This window comes from Callospermophilus lateralis, chromosome 2 (genome assembly GCF_048772815.1).
Source record: "Callospermophilus lateralis isolate mCalLat2 chromosome 2, mCalLat2.hap1, whole genome shotgun sequence".
NCBI lineage: Eukaryota > Metazoa > Chordata > Mammalia > Rodentia > Sciuridae > Callospermophilus > Callospermophilus lateralis.
The window spans coordinates 121,436,144-121,452,078 of record NC_135306.1 but is presented as its reverse complement, the minus strand read 5'-3'; the positions used below and the strand labels follow the sequence as shown (position 1 = coordinate 121,452,078).

Sequence of the window (15,935 nt, the reverse complement as noted above, 5' to 3'; positions counted from 1 at the left end):
AGGAGAAGGTGGAGGAGGAAGAGGAGGAGAGAAAGAGGAGAAGAAGAAAACTGAACACATATTAGCTCCATTTCTTCTTTTCACAGTTTTCAAAAAGAACCCTAAAATGCAGGACAAACTTCTTATTCAAATGGCACACATCAACATCAATATCATCATTATTAACATCATTATCATCATCAAAAGCAGTTGATGGGCACGATATCTTCGCCATCTCTTCTTTGGCACTGCCTACAGAGGTGGCCACTATCCATATACAGCATCATGGCTGCCCTCAGACCTCACATGAAGCCCAAAATCATCAAAAAGAGTACCAAAGAGTTGGGCACCAGTCAGACCAATATGTCAAAATTAAGCTCAACTAGTGGAAACCCAGAGGTATTAACAACAGGGTGCAGAGAATATTCAAGGGCCCAGATTTTGATGCCCAACTTTGGTTATGAAAACAACAAGAAAACAAAGCACATGCTGCCCAGTGGCTTCCGGAATTTTCTGGTCCACAATATCAAGGAGCTGGAAGTGCTGCTCATGTGCAACAAATCTTACTATGCTGGCATTGCTCACAATGTTTCCTCCAATAACTGCAAAGCCATCGTTGAAAGAGCAGCCAAACTAGCCATCAGAGTCACCAATCCCAATGCTAGGCTGAGCAATGAAGAAAATGAGTGAACAGTTCGCACGCACATTTTTTGTGTGCTTAAATAAAAGCACAAAAACTGCAAAAAAAAAATGATGTACCAAGCATAGGGGTGCACACCTATAATCCCAGCTCCTCTGGAGGCTAAAGCAAAAGAATCATAAGTTTAAGGCTAGCTTGGAAATTTAGCCAGACCATATCACAAAATAAAATAAGCAAAAGGGCTAGGCATTTAGCTCAGTGGGAGAGTACTTGCCTAACTTGTGAAGCCCTGAATTCACCCCCTCTGTATTGCAAATAACAAAACAACAACAACAACAAATTAAGTATACTCACTGTGTGCAAGTGTGCAAGACACTTTCTCAGTCCTTCACATTTTATCTCATTTATTTTTTTACATTCATCTCATGGTGAATTATGTTTATTAACCCCATTTTACACATAAGCAATAAGCAAACTAGATAAATCTGTGTTTTGTGTGTGTGTCTGTGTGTGTGTGTATGTGTGTGTGTGACAATTAAAACAACCAAGGATGAGTCCTATCTTGTTAAACTATATCATGATAATGACCTTCATCTTGTTTTCCTCTTAAATATGATGCCCTGTATATATGAGCCACTTTATCCTCCTTTTTCCTGCTTCTACTTTTCACCTCTCAAAGATCAAGCCCTACTCACCCACCCAGAATTTCAACAGTTCTACGATTTTCAGAATAGAGCAAACTAGAGAAAGGAAATGAAGCAACTTACACATGGTAAGGTTAGATTAGGCTTCTTTGCCACATAACTAGACTGCAAGCTGAATGAAACCCCAAGGTCACAGACAAATTGTTTTAACTGGACCGATGCCCCTCCCAACAGGGCAACCAAGGAAATCAGACCCCAGACCATCACTGGGATTCAGGGTATTCAATCTGCTTCCCCTGATCCTGGAGCGAAGTTATGGCTGAGCAATGATATCTAGGTTACACTTTTCATTCTTGTGCTTCTATTTAGATAATGAGGCTTTGTGCAATAATTATCCGTAATATGCCATAATTATCCTTTGAGTTTGTTGTGGGCTCCTTTTCCCACATGCTTCTTCTAGAAATTTGCTTAGTGTGCAAACTTCTCCTATGACCATGGCACTTTTGCCAGGTCCACGCTCCAGGAAATAAACCATGACCATAAATTCTCATTCCCAATTAGGGAGATAGTTACTTATTGTTCATATTTACCCAAAACTACCCCTGGAGTTTGAAAAGTCTTCCAATTGCCTTTTCACAGATTATTGGTCCCCAGATGAAGCTTCTTGGCTACCTGATGTTGTTCACATATATGAGAAACAATCTGGATCTAGACTACTCCAGGAACCCAGTAACATCCACTGTCAGCCACACCTGCCCTACTTACTCAGCCCAAACTGAGTGGTGTCTAGCACAGGCTCCAATCCTGTTCTGTTTCCTCTTTTTTTGTCACTAAGTAGTCATGTTCTATCAATTCATTCTGAGATGTGATAGACATTATCTATAAATTTTCCTTTCCCTGGCATAGAATTTCAGATACATAAAATATCTCTTAATTGTAGAAGATATAAAAGAGCCCAAAATGCAATCCATATGCTTTCATTCTTCAGACTCACCATAAAGGAGACTAATTTTATAAACAGCTATTGTAGAATATTTGCAAAACAGTTTATTTAAAATTTATTTAAATTATCTAAAATTTATTTAAATTTCTCATACGATCTGAAAAATAATTCAGTTTCTTATCTCTTCTACTGAATAGTCTATTGATTAATCAAAAATTACATTATCATGTCAGCAAAGATATGGAAAGATTGGAACCTTAATCCACTGCTGGTTGGAATGTAGAATGATACAGCTAAGTTGAAAAATAGTTTGGTAGTTTACCTCAAAAATTTAAACCTAGGCTTACCATCTGACCCATCTACTCCTAGAAATCCTATGTTTATACGAAAATGTGTAGGTAAATGTTCACAGTAGCATTATTCATAAGAAACAAAATGTGTAAATAATTCTAATGTCTATCAACAGGTGAATGGAGAAATAATAAGCGTGGCACATCCACACAATAAAATATTAAGTCCTAAATAGGAAAAATTCTGATATATGGACAAATCTTGAAAATATCACCAGTATCAAAGATCCCATTGTGTGATTGTGTATGTATGAAATGTTCTGAATAGATACCTGCACACAGACAGAACATAGATCAGTGATTCCCCAGACAGGGTAGTGAGGGAAGATGGCCGATTGCTAAGGGATACAAGTTTTCTTTTTGTCTCGATAAAAATATTCTATGACCACATAGCAGTAAGGATTGACAACCTTGTAAATATAATAAAATTGTGAAATTCATACACTATAAAGGTAAATTTTATAATATGTGAATTATATCTCAAAAGAAAAAATGAAGATCCAGCATGAAATATATAATGAATGAAATATTTGGCAATGTCATGAAAATTTTACCAGATTAGATAATTAGAAAAATTAGATACAAATTGAGTCTCAAAGCTTTAAATCAGATTGTATTAGACTTCTCTAATATTTTTTATCTCTTTAGTCCTCTTATTTCCTAAAGCCTGAAAGTAATTGCAACATCCTACTCACTTTTAGGAAATTCTGAACTCCCAGAGATGATAATTTATTATTTGAAAGAAAATTGTGATTCCATTTATTCCTATTATAATGTATCTTGTTGATTTTGTATTATTGTTTCAATCTATGGGGAAAAGTATCTAAATTTAATTCTCAGGAAAAGATGTATAAAAATGTGACAAATTCTCTTCAAATCATAGATAACTTGACACATGCATATGTAAGTGCTCACTGGCATACATTTAGAGGCACAACAGATTATATCCATAGGAAGGTTTCATGAAATCATAATGAATAGCAATTCAGAGTACAGGGAATCTGTCTATTGCAATGTTAACATTTAATACGCATTTTTTATGAAGTGACTTTATCCTAGCTATTAATTAAAGATGGTGATTAGGCCAAATAACCTGCAATGAGGTGAGGATTCTGGATTCTGACCTTGTCTTTGACCTCCCTACCCCTCAGTTATTCTCTCCAGCCACACACTGACCTTCTGGTTCAACTTGTGGTAACTAAGTATTTACTGACTCGGAAACTTTGCATTTAATCTTTACACACACACAGACACACACACACACACACACACACACACACATTCACACACCTGGAAAATTCTTTGTCTAAAACTATTTTTTGAATGTTTCTTTGTGCCATTAACATGTGTACTCAGAGGCCTTTCTAAACCATCCTAACTAAATCTCAGCTCCTCACCATCCCAACCCCACCTCATCCCTTTGCTATACCCAATTCTGCTATATTTTTTCACTGAACTTGCCATTACCTGAAGTTATTTTTAACTTATTTGTTTCAATATTATCTTCCACTCTTACTAGAATATATGAGTTCCACCAAGAGAAGGGGAAGGGCTTTGCCTCCTCACCTCTCAATCAAGCACTGAGAACAGGGCTGTCACCTCTTAGTCCTCAGTGCACGTGCACTAATTCAAGGAACTCACTTTTTATTCCACAAAATAGGCTAAAGTTGTATATTTTGTTTTTGATTTTCTGTCAATGTGTATTTATTATGTGTTATCAATTGTCAGTTATTTCCACTCTGAAGGGACAAGAAGAAGTAACATATGTAGGATAAGATTCAAAAGATTCGTGACACTTGCACTTCAAAACGATTAACTCCAGCATTGGTTACTGAGAGCCATTGTGTAGTCCTTATCTGAACAGATGTTTATCTGTAGATCAGAAGTGTACCTGTCCTCCTCTCTGTAGCCGAGAAAAGGATGTGTTCCAAATCCTGTGTCATGCTATTAATCAGGCATGTGTATTTTGATTCTCCCATAACTTAATGTGACAGTGGCAATGAAGCTATTAAACACAAAAATAGCATTTGATCATTTCAAATAAGGGTAATTCAAAACAGACTGTATTAAAACATTCTATTATTCTCATGACTTTCCATAATGCATAAATATCAAAATGCTAATTAGAATTCCTGTTTTCATATTGTTTGGTTGCCATAACTCGGCTTATTCCACTGTTTATATGAGAGCAGCAGGCTGTACAATTGTTCTGTCAATTGTTTCTACAATTAGTGACAAATTGAAATTTCTTTGGGTTAGAATTAACTTGTTCCTAGTCTGTTCCACCTGTTCATGTTCTACGTAAATATGATCATGCCAAGTATGTGTTGAAAATAAAATGCTTTGCCCCTGCAAAATGTTCTCTGAAATATTCCATCAAAAATTGAGATACTGACCCAAACCTCAGTATTGACCTTAAATGGAGATTTGAATAGATCGAGGAATATAAGGAAACTTTTTCTCCAAAAAGATATAGTCACTGGCATTGGTAATTTTTAAAATACTGCTTCCCAACTGAACTTCTAAAATGTAACATTTCCTAAAATACGTACCACACAAAATCATTAGATAAATTAGCAGCCCAGAGATTATTTTTCTGAAATAAGAGATGTATGAACCTTTGGACACCTGTGGAAAAGGCTATGGTTTTAAGAGTGGAAACAATGCCACTAATTAATTTGCTAGTATTGGTGTAATCAAATTTCACAAAGTGACAACAGAAATTTCTTTTCTCACACTTTCTTTTCTTACTTCTAGTATTTAGCTGGATGCTAGAAATTCTAAACCCAAGTGTCTGCCGTGTTGGTTCCTTCTGATGGCTTTGAGGGAAAGATGGATTCGTTCTAGGTTTCTCTCTTTGGATTGTAGGTGACTGTCTTCTCTGTCTTGTTACATTTTCTTCTTGATATGTGATTCTATCTGCAGATTTCTCCTTTTTTTATAAAGGCATCAGTCATATTGAATTAAGAGCATAACAAACTTTAGTACAACACTATCTTAACTAATAACATCTTCAACAATCCTACCTCCAAATAAATAACTTCCTCTAGTCATATTTAAATGGAAATATGCATATCAAAATCAATCCCTTGATTTTCATACTTATTCTGAAATGCATTGTCTTGAAGAATTGATAAAACTTTTATTGTAGTAGACATGACAGCAAGCAAAAAGACATTAGCCATGAGGGATGTGTTGAGAAATGCATGCCTTTCGAGCAATTGTTCAGTATGGGACAATGCTGTACCCTGCTGCCAAACAAGCGTCCAACATATGTACTGGCTGCGTTGTTGGCGGGTACCATGTTGCTAGAAAGATGCAGTGTGAGAGAGTGCTTTGCTTCTTAGACACATGCTGTGGAAATGAGAATTATTGAGTTTTAAAAGCCAACTGTTGAGATGATTGCTGAGAAATCAGAGATTTTGAAAGTACAGCAGTTCATTAAGGCAAACATCTCACAGACTGAGAAAACACGTATGCATTATATCTTGAAGATATAATGTAGAGGAGGATTTATTCAGCCATATAGTTAAATATGCACATTAGAATCATTTAGTCCCTTTCAGAGAAATAGAACCCCCAGTGTTCAATGTGGAAGATGTAGCTATTATTCATCTCTCACTGCGCATGGGCTTGTGAGATAGTTCTTCCCTTAGGCCAATTATGTTTCTGTCTGGGTCAAAGACGCTATGTCTCTGCATTAGTAGGATTCTTCATCTTTACATTTGCATCAGCTCTGAAAATAGGTTCCTGTAAAGACTAATAATTTCTATTTAAAAATCTTCAAAATTTTCTCATTGACTTTGCATGATTTCCATCTTTTCTACCACATCTATTTTAACTTTTCCCATTTCCTTCTCCTCACTTTATTTGTAACAGTCACTTAGGTTCTATTTATTTCTTCGAATATCACATGTTTTCCCATTTTCAAGCCTTCACACATCCTAGTATTCTTGCCTAGAAGGCTCTTCATTTCCAGTCTTTACTGGAAATTTTTTTCCTTTAGCCTTTAGACTTAGTCTAGTTAGGAATGCTTTTAGGAAGCTCTCCCTAAACTCCAATAGTGGGTATATTGTTTATATTTGCAATCCTATGGTTCCACTATATTCTTATCATTATTTGCTGATCCTATTTCTTAGTCTACTATGTATTGCTATGACAAAATACTCAAGACTGGGTAATTTTAAAAGAATAAAGTTTTATTCAGTTCATAGCTGTGGAAGCTGAGAGATCCAAGGCCAAAGTACTTCAGATGGTGAGTGTCTTGCTAATGGGAACACCCCGAAGAATATAAAGATGAAACAGGGCATCACATAGAGAGAGGAGCACACGCAAGAGACAGAGCAAAATTTTATAACAGATCCACTCTCCAGATAACCCATTACTCACTGATCCACCACAGCTCTTTAATCTATGGATGGATTAATACATTTATGAAAATATAGTCCACATAATCTAATCACCTTTTAAAGGTTCTACTTGGTCCCGCCTCTTAATACTCACAATAGAGACTAAATTTTAACATGAGTTTTGATGGGGACATTCAAACCATAGCAGGCTGTATTTTTTTGTGTATCTCTCTTACCTTCATGATAGCAGTCTACCCATCATGTTCAAGGCCATATGTCAAAGAGCCAGTCCATTATCTGGTAAGATTGCAGCCATTATACTGTCAAAACAATTGCCTTAAACAGATTAACTGAAATTTATCATCATTTATGTAAAATGAGTGAAATCAAACAGTTATCTTAAAGCCTAGTACTAACATGTAAAACTTCCTCAATAATAAATGTAAAAGTTAAAATACAGAAACTCCCTTGTAATAATTGCACACTGATCTACAAACTCTCTTGTTGGAAAACATAAGTATTATTGTGATATGAACATCTATGTGAGGACAAAATCCCTATTATTTTCTTTCTTGCCCCACAGCACAGTTGTCTTTACCATAAACTAAAATATAGAAAATTAAAAAGTAACAATTGTTTGCAGACATGAATCATTTCATTATAGTAGACAAAGGTGAACCTAAAAGTAGGTTACTAAACGTAATAGCAGTATAAGTTAAGGATTCATTGCAAAAGAGAAAGCTTACAAAGTATCTCTCTTTACTCCCCATTCTTAATCCATAATACCTATAATGAGATGTAAAACCTAGTTCATGATCTTCTGAGGGCTGGGAATGTAGTTCAGTGGCTGAATGCATATAGCATGCATAAAACCTTGGGTTTGATTTCCCAGCACTTCAAAAGAAAAAGACAGAGAAGGAGGGGGTCGGGGGAAGAGGGCAATAGAAGGAAAGGAAATGAAGAAGGCAGCAGTCAGAAAAGCATTTTAATATGGTATGTCAATGGAAATAAATAATATATGAGTATGAAATTCAATGTAAACTGAATATTCTTACAATAGACATTCTTAGATCAGATTTTAAAAAAAAATTTAACTGACCAGGCTCTGGGGAAGTTGCCTATAATCCTAGAAGTTCAAAAGGCTGAGGCAGAAAAAATTGCAAGTTCAAAGCCAGCCTTATCAACTTAGTGATATTCTGTCTCAAAATTTAAAAATAATATAAAAAGGGCTGAGGGTGTGGCTTAGGGATTAAGCATCCCTGGGTTCAATCCCCAGTACCAAAATTAATTAATTAATTAATTAATTAATTTTCACTAATAATGTTTACAAAGTATATACCCTAAACTAAGTATATGAAAAGATTAAACAGAATACTGTAGCGATAACAAGATACACAAAATAATAATCAAAACCAAATTGCATAGGAATATTCATCTCAGAAGTTTTCATAAGATTTTTATTAGATTTATAATAAGTAGATTCAACTTACTAGAAAGGTATAACAATTTTAAATATGTGTACAAATAAAATATCACCACATAATATAAAGCAAAAGTGAAGAAAAGCAGCAGAAAATTGACAGATTTACAATTAGAATTAGAGATTTCAATCTATCTCTTTCCTCTTTTAAATATTGATACATATAATGTGCAAAATTAGGAATTTTTTTAAAAATTAGAGTAATAAAATTGAGCTTAATATAATTGGACATACATATCATTTATACAAGTTAAAGAATGTGTTTTCTTTTCAAACACAGTTGGAGTGATTTTAAAATTAATCACAAATTAGATCTCAAATTCTGGGATGCAGGGAAGAATTTATAGACTACCATGTATAACAAGAACCATCTCCAGTCTCAGGCGTTAGAAAGTCCAGCCTTGCTTTCTTATCTGGAATTTTAATAAAAAAAATATTCTCCTCTGCTCTATGTTTACTTCTATAATTTACCCCATTTTTCATGAAAAACTTTTTAAAAAGATTGAGCTGATTGATGATTTTTGAAGCTGAAAGCCTCATTAAGTTTGAAATTGGTGTTGCACAGGAAAAAAAAATAGGTATTGAGAATCAGTGATGGTATCATGTTGAAGAAGGAGACAGGGTACCTACTGAAGACAAGATTTTGGGTTTTGATATAGTTACTATAAAAATATAAGAAGAGTAATGGTTGAGAGTAGATAGTAGATAATTCCTTGGCATAATTTAGGAGGCTCACTTGGGATATTTCTTGGTCCCTGGCAGTTCTGTTAAGTAAGTTCTTTGTTCCAGTCACACTGGGGGTCTTTTGAAAAATTGTTAGAGTCTGTAAACAAGTCAGGATGGCGCCTGGCAAAATGCCAGAGGGAGTGGTTTGTGAAGTAACTCCAGCGAGCCATTAAGTGTGGAGATTCCTTATTGGTTGACTGATGTATCTAGTTTATGTTAATTAAGATAAGCTGTGTGGAATGTATAAATACCTCTGTTGTCCTACAATAAAGGGCTCCCACTCCTGCTGTATCAACGTACACAAGTTGTTCGTCACCCCCCCCCCTCGGTTATTTTACTGCAGCCGGACTGCGGCAAAAAATCTTCCATATTGTCTGGGGAATATTATTTTTGCGTGTGTTTTTAAAAATTTTTAATTTTTTCTTTTTAGATATACATAATAGTAGAGTGTATTTTGACATAGTATACATACATGGAGTATAAACAGTTCTAATTAGGATCCTTTTCTTGTGGTTGTACATGATGCAGCATTTCACTGGTGGTATATTCATATGTGAACATAGGAAAGTAATGTCCAATTCATTCTACAGTCTTTCCTATTTCCATCTCCCTATTTGTCTAATCCAATAAACTTCTATTCTTCCTTCCTCCACTTGTGTATTAGCATCAACATATCAGAGAATATTCAGCATTTGTTTTCTTCAGATTGGCTTATTTAACTTAGCATGTTAATCTACAAATTCATCCATTTACTGGCAAATGCCACAATCTCATTCTTTATGGTTCAGTAATATTCCATTGTGTATATATACCACATTTTTCTCACTTCATTTTCATTCATTCATGTGTTGAAGGGCACCTAGGTTTCCATATAGCTTAGCTATTGTGAATTGAGCTGCTATAAACATTGGTGTGGCTGTATCACTGATTTTAAGTCCTTTGGGTATAAACCAAGGAATGGGATAACTAGGTCAAATGTGGTTCCCTTCCAAGCTTTCCGAAAAATAGCCATATTGCTTTTCAGAGTGGCTGCACCAATGTGCAGTCCCACCAGCAATGTATGAATTTACCTTTTTCCTCACATTATTGCCAACATTTATTGTTATTTGTATTCTTGATAATTCCCATTCTGACTGGAGTGAGATGGAATCTCGGTGTAGTTTTTTTTTAAGAGAGAGAAAGAGAGAGAGAATTTTTTTAATATTTATTTTTTTAGTTTTCAGTGGACACAACATCTTTATTTTATTTTTATGTGATGCTGAGGATCGAACCCAGCACCCCACGCATGCCAGGCGAGTGTGGTACCGCTTGAGCCACATCCCCAGCCCCTCAGTGTAGTTTTGATTTGCATTTCTCTAATTGCTAGAGATGTTGAACATTTTTTCATGTATTTGTTGAGCATTCATATTTTTTCTTCTGTGAAGTACTTGTTCAGTTCCTTTGCCCATTTATTCATTGGGTTATTTGTTCTTTGATATTCAGTTTTTTGAGTTCTTTGTATATTCTGGACATTAATGTTATATGAAGTGCAGGTGGCAAAGTGGCAAAGATTTTCTCCCATTCTGTAGGTTATCTCTTTATGTTTCTTTTTTCCTTTGCTGTGAAGAAGATTTTTAGTTTGATAACATTCCATTTTTCAATTCTTGATTTTACTTCTTGCACTTTAAGTGTCCTATTGAGGATGTCGGTTCCTAAGCCAAAATGATGGAAAGTTATCCCTGGGATATTCTTGCTCCTTCCTCCTACTTTCTCTTTTAAGTCTCAGCTCAGATGTTACGTTCTATAAGAAAATTTCTTGAGGGCTGAAGTTGTAGATCAGTGGTACAGCACTTGTTGTGAGGCACTGGGATCAATCCTTAGCACCATATAAAAATAATTAAATAAGGGTATAAAAAAAGAGAGAGAGAGAAGAAAACTCCTTGAGAATCCTAGTTAAAACTTCCCCCACTGGGCTGGGGATGTTTCTCAAGTGGTAGCATGCTCTCCTGGCATGCGTGCGGCCCGGGTTCGGTCCTCAGCACCACATACAAACAAAGATGTTGTGTCCGCGGAGAACTAAATAAATATTTTAAAAATTTTTTCTCTCTCTCTCTCTCTCTCTCTCTCTCTCTTTAAAAAAAACAAAAAACAAAACTTCCCCCATTTATTCTCTGTTTTGTTCCTATTATCTATCATTTTTGGCCTTTACATTCATGTCCTTGTTAATGTACTTTATACATTTATGTTTATGTCTGTTTCTCCCACTAGAATGTTTTAGACCAGGGACCATATTGTTTATTCAGCATTATATATTCAGTATTTAACATAGTGCCTGATGCACAAGAGATGTGTAAGAAGTAAAGGCTGATTGACAACTCTCAATACGTTGAAAATACAGAGTTCAAAAACATGGACTGGACTGCAGATAGAGATTTCAATCTGACTTCCATCCCTAGGACCTATGACCATGGGCAAGTTTCTTAACTTCTGAAGGATCAGCCTTTGTAACTCTTAAGAAAGATGAGGGGGAGGGGAGACTACTTTCCTAATACAGAGCAAATGAGGAGACAAACAATACATTTTAAACATCCAGTAGAGAAGAAAAAATATGAATATTAGTTCATTCTGCCCTACACAGAACCTCTCCTCCACCTACCACCATGCAAAATAGGAAGCAGGATTATTCTATAATTAATTCAGACAAGGACATTGTAAGAACACTGATTTGGGTCAATGTTATATGAAGTGCAGGTGGCAAAGTGGCAAAGATTTTCTCCCATTTTCCCCTGTCTCTGTTTAGGAAATGAATGATTGAAAATGTAAAGTTCTTATTTTGAAAATCACATGAGACTGGATAGTAACAAAGGTTATTTCTAGTTTGAAGATTGTGTTGATCTAGTCATCCTGATAGAAGTTATAATTATTATACTGTTAATCATTTCCCTGCTCTTTTAGTTTCATTGCTTCTAAAACTTGGCTCTATGATATATTGAGCAGTTCTAGCTAAAACTATATTTAAGCTTTAAAGTAAGTCAGTGATGTCCTTTATTGGATTTGCTATGAACCAGTGTTTGGCTTAAGGCAGTTTTATCTTGGATCACAGTCAATACTATTTAGATTCTAAATTTCCAAAGGATTTTAGTTTAAGGCAATTTGTCTTCTAAGGTGGTAGCCCAGAATATGTTGTCATCTTTGTTGATATCAGAATCACGGAGAGATCCATTTGTTTTCTCTAATATGTGGATACTAATTCACAATAAGAGGGGGGAACACTAGGGAACAATAGAGTTACTTTAGATGAGGTAGAGGGGAGTGAAGAGAGAGAATACAGGGATAGATAAGATAGTAGAATGAAATTAATAACGAAAATTATTAATTTATGGACTTATATGACTGCATAACCAATGTGATTATACAACAAGTACAATCAGAAAAGTGAGAAATTATACCCCATCTATGTATGATATATCAAAATGCATGAATGCATTCTACTGTCATGTATAACTAGTTAAAACAAAAAAAATTTTAAAAATAAGCATATTAATTAGTAATCATGTGATATTATCATGATATTTAGTGAATCAGTTTAGTCCTTAATATTAAAAAGTATACTATATAAGATTATAAATAATTTGTGAGTGCTCCAATACGATTTCTCAATACAATTTTTAACATAAAAGGTTTTGGTTTTGTGATAAGAAGTCTTTGCACTAAGGAGAGCATCATGTCAACATACAGAGAAAGTTTCTGATGTTATCACTATCACTGTGATATTTGATATTTTGTAGTATTGAGTCAAATTCTTTATGGCATGCAAAAATTTATCAACCAAATGACAAAAACTAGAAGCTATCAATATCAAAATTACCCTGAGTGGTTAATAAAAACTCAGATATCTCAGTTCTTCTTTAAAACTGTTACACAGGAATATTTGGGGTTGAGCTTAGGAACTTGTCTTTTTACATATAGCCCAGAAGACTCTTATAAACACTGAAGTTTTGGAATTTTCTATTAGCAGAGGACAACATATGGGAACATATGCAAACAGACTGTATTTTAAAACATGATTTACATGGCCTGGTAACTAAGGAAATGTAAAGAACTGAAAACATTATGGATGATTCTGACCTAAAAATACCACTTTGGAGGTATATACTTCTATGGCAGATGCAAGGTGAAGGTTTGTCTCAGCAAGAGGGATTGAATGAAAGTTAATTAGTATGGGGAAACTGAAAAGACAAGACAGCCACAAAGTAGAGCTTGCTGACTCTGAGAGCAATCAAGTTCAACTTGATAATTAGGTTTTATTAAATATTTAGCATGTGGTTATTAAAAACACTATATTAAGAAAAATACAGAATCATAGAACTGGATGAGCCTTTAAAATTCACTGGGATTATACATGTATTGTTATAGAATCAGTCTTACAAATCCTTATAATGTTGAAATCTATTTTTTCAGAATTTGAAAACTTGCCCAACTCAGCTCAATGTCCATATTCAACTGTGTTTTGCACAAACATAACAATACACAAGAAGGAAGGAAGGAAAGGAGATTGTATAGCTAGCCTAATTTTGGAGGGGGGGGTATGATGTATATAAAATTCTCCTTTCTTCTTTAAATGTATATAGAAAATGATGAATATTATAGAAAACCAGGAGTCACATCTGGCAAGCTATTTTTGATTTCCTGAGCTAGGAATAGCTGCAAAAATACTTCCTCTTACAGACTTGCATAATCAATCATTTGTTGCTTTCTCCTGCATATCAGCATTCATTTTACATTACTAAGCTTTTCCCCTACTTTCCAGTATTAAAGCAGGTCATGAAGCAATTTACTTCAATTTTAAATTTGATAAAATTAACAATATTTTTATTGAGCAGTGATTCTCTGTTCATCCTTTTCTAGGTGCTGCAGCAAAGCCAGAATCTTTAACCATCACAGGCTTCTAATTTTATGAGAAGTTCATTCTCCAACACTTAATTAAAGCCTCCAAAATGGCAGAACATCAAAATGGGGCCTTCAAGAATTAGTGGTAAAAAAATTATAGTAAGAATTCAAATCACGAGGACAAGGTCTATGTTAGCAGGAAGAGCTAGAGAGGTTTTGTGGTAGAGATGAACACACACGAGTTAAGATTGTTAGGCACTGAATAATCCTTTACCAATTTTCAGGCAACCAAATATTTGAAGGTTGAAATAAACATGATTGTGCAAATTTCAGTGAAGAGATAGCTTATGCCTCAGAGAAGTTTTTGAATGATAGATTTTTAGATGCTCCATCTGCTTAGCAAGAATTAAAGCATAAGGACAAAGAAAATAAAATATTATAATGAAATGATTATTGATTTTGGAGCCAGAAAATGATCATAATTCTCAATCCTATCTTTATAATAACAAGCAATGTTATCTGGAAAATTTACCTACATTTTCTGAATTGAGTTTCTTTCTTTCTTTCTTTTTTAACCAGTTTTTTTTGTTTGTTGGTTTTTAATTTCTTTAGTCGTAGTTGGACACAATACCTTTATTTTATTTATTTATTTATTTTATTTTTATTTTTTCATGTGGAGCTGAGGATTGAACCCAGTGCCTCGAATGTGCTAGGCCAACACTCTACTGTTGAGCCACAACCCCAGCCCCTGAGACTGAGTTTCTTTATTTATAAAAATAGGAATAATAAACCTTTTCTTGGATGGCTGTAGCAAAAATTTAATGAGATTAATGTAGTATCTAAATAAGTATTCAAAAATATGAACTTTCTTGGTACCAAATATGCACCTTACTGTGGATAATGGGACATTTTCTGTTTTGTTTTCAAGTATGTCAGGTACATAAAACATGAGAACAGATAAAATTGTTCAAGGGGATATGTGGACAGGGAAGTACATGAAGAATTGAAGTAAAGGAACAAACACAATTGCAGAATGTGGCCAAGGGGAGAATCCCACCAAGACAACAGAGAATGAGAGGTCGGAAGCATAGGACAGTAACAGTAGGTCATAGGAATATTGTTGGCAAATGAATGAAAAATGTCAACAATTAAGGTATGCTCATAGAGCCTACTGTGTCCAGGAAACCTGAACGTATAAATTTGGAAAGGTTTCCATTGAATGGAGGCCATTGTTGAGCTTTATGGGAGCAGCTTCACCTGCAAGGTGGGTGAGAGAAATCAAACTGCAGGAAGCTGAGGACTGAATGGAAGTTCCCACTGCTCTTCAAGACCTGGCTAACAATAGAAGAGAGAAAGCAAAGTAATTAGAAGAGAAGCTGTGTTAGAGTTGGAAGAGAGCCAGGAGGAAATGGAGGTGAAGCTTAAAGACAGGTCTCTGAACTGGGCTATGAATGTTCACAGGGATAGGAGTAAAAAGTGAATGGGAATACCTGCAATCTGCAATTAGTGGAGTGGTAGAAAATGCTTAAGATCTTGCCTATCAATCACAGGAAACGTGACAGCATTTTCTTAGGTAAATCACAGAGGAGAAAGGATGGAGGGAAAAGTATCAGGAAAAACACGGATGTAGCTTGTTTTCTTTGTTGAAATAAATATTAACAAAACAACATATTACCCCATGATTAATTACAACTGTAAACTCTATTAAATAAAACCAAGTCCCTGCATAATTTCTACAGGGAATAGGGGTGGGACTTGTGATATAGAAAAGGAGAAATAGAGGTATTTAAGTTTTAAATGGACGCTAAATAAAAAATGTTTTTTTTAATATATGTTTTCTTTTCCACTTACCTTAGGTTATAAAATCACCCACCTTGTCATCCAGAGAAGAATTATGATAGTCTTGCTTTAAGAAAAATAAAAGTTTACTTCCAGTGTCTATCAAGTGCTGTATT

General features: G+C 34.8%; 1 pseudogene; it reads left to right on the top strand.

Annotated features, from left to right (window-relative positions):
* Nucleotides 1–264: 264 nt before the first annotated feature.
* LOC143391201 (large ribosomal subunit protein eL32 pseudogene) lies at nt 265–669 on the top strand (annotated as a pseudogene).
* Nucleotides 670–15,935: the final 15,266 nt, after the last annotated feature.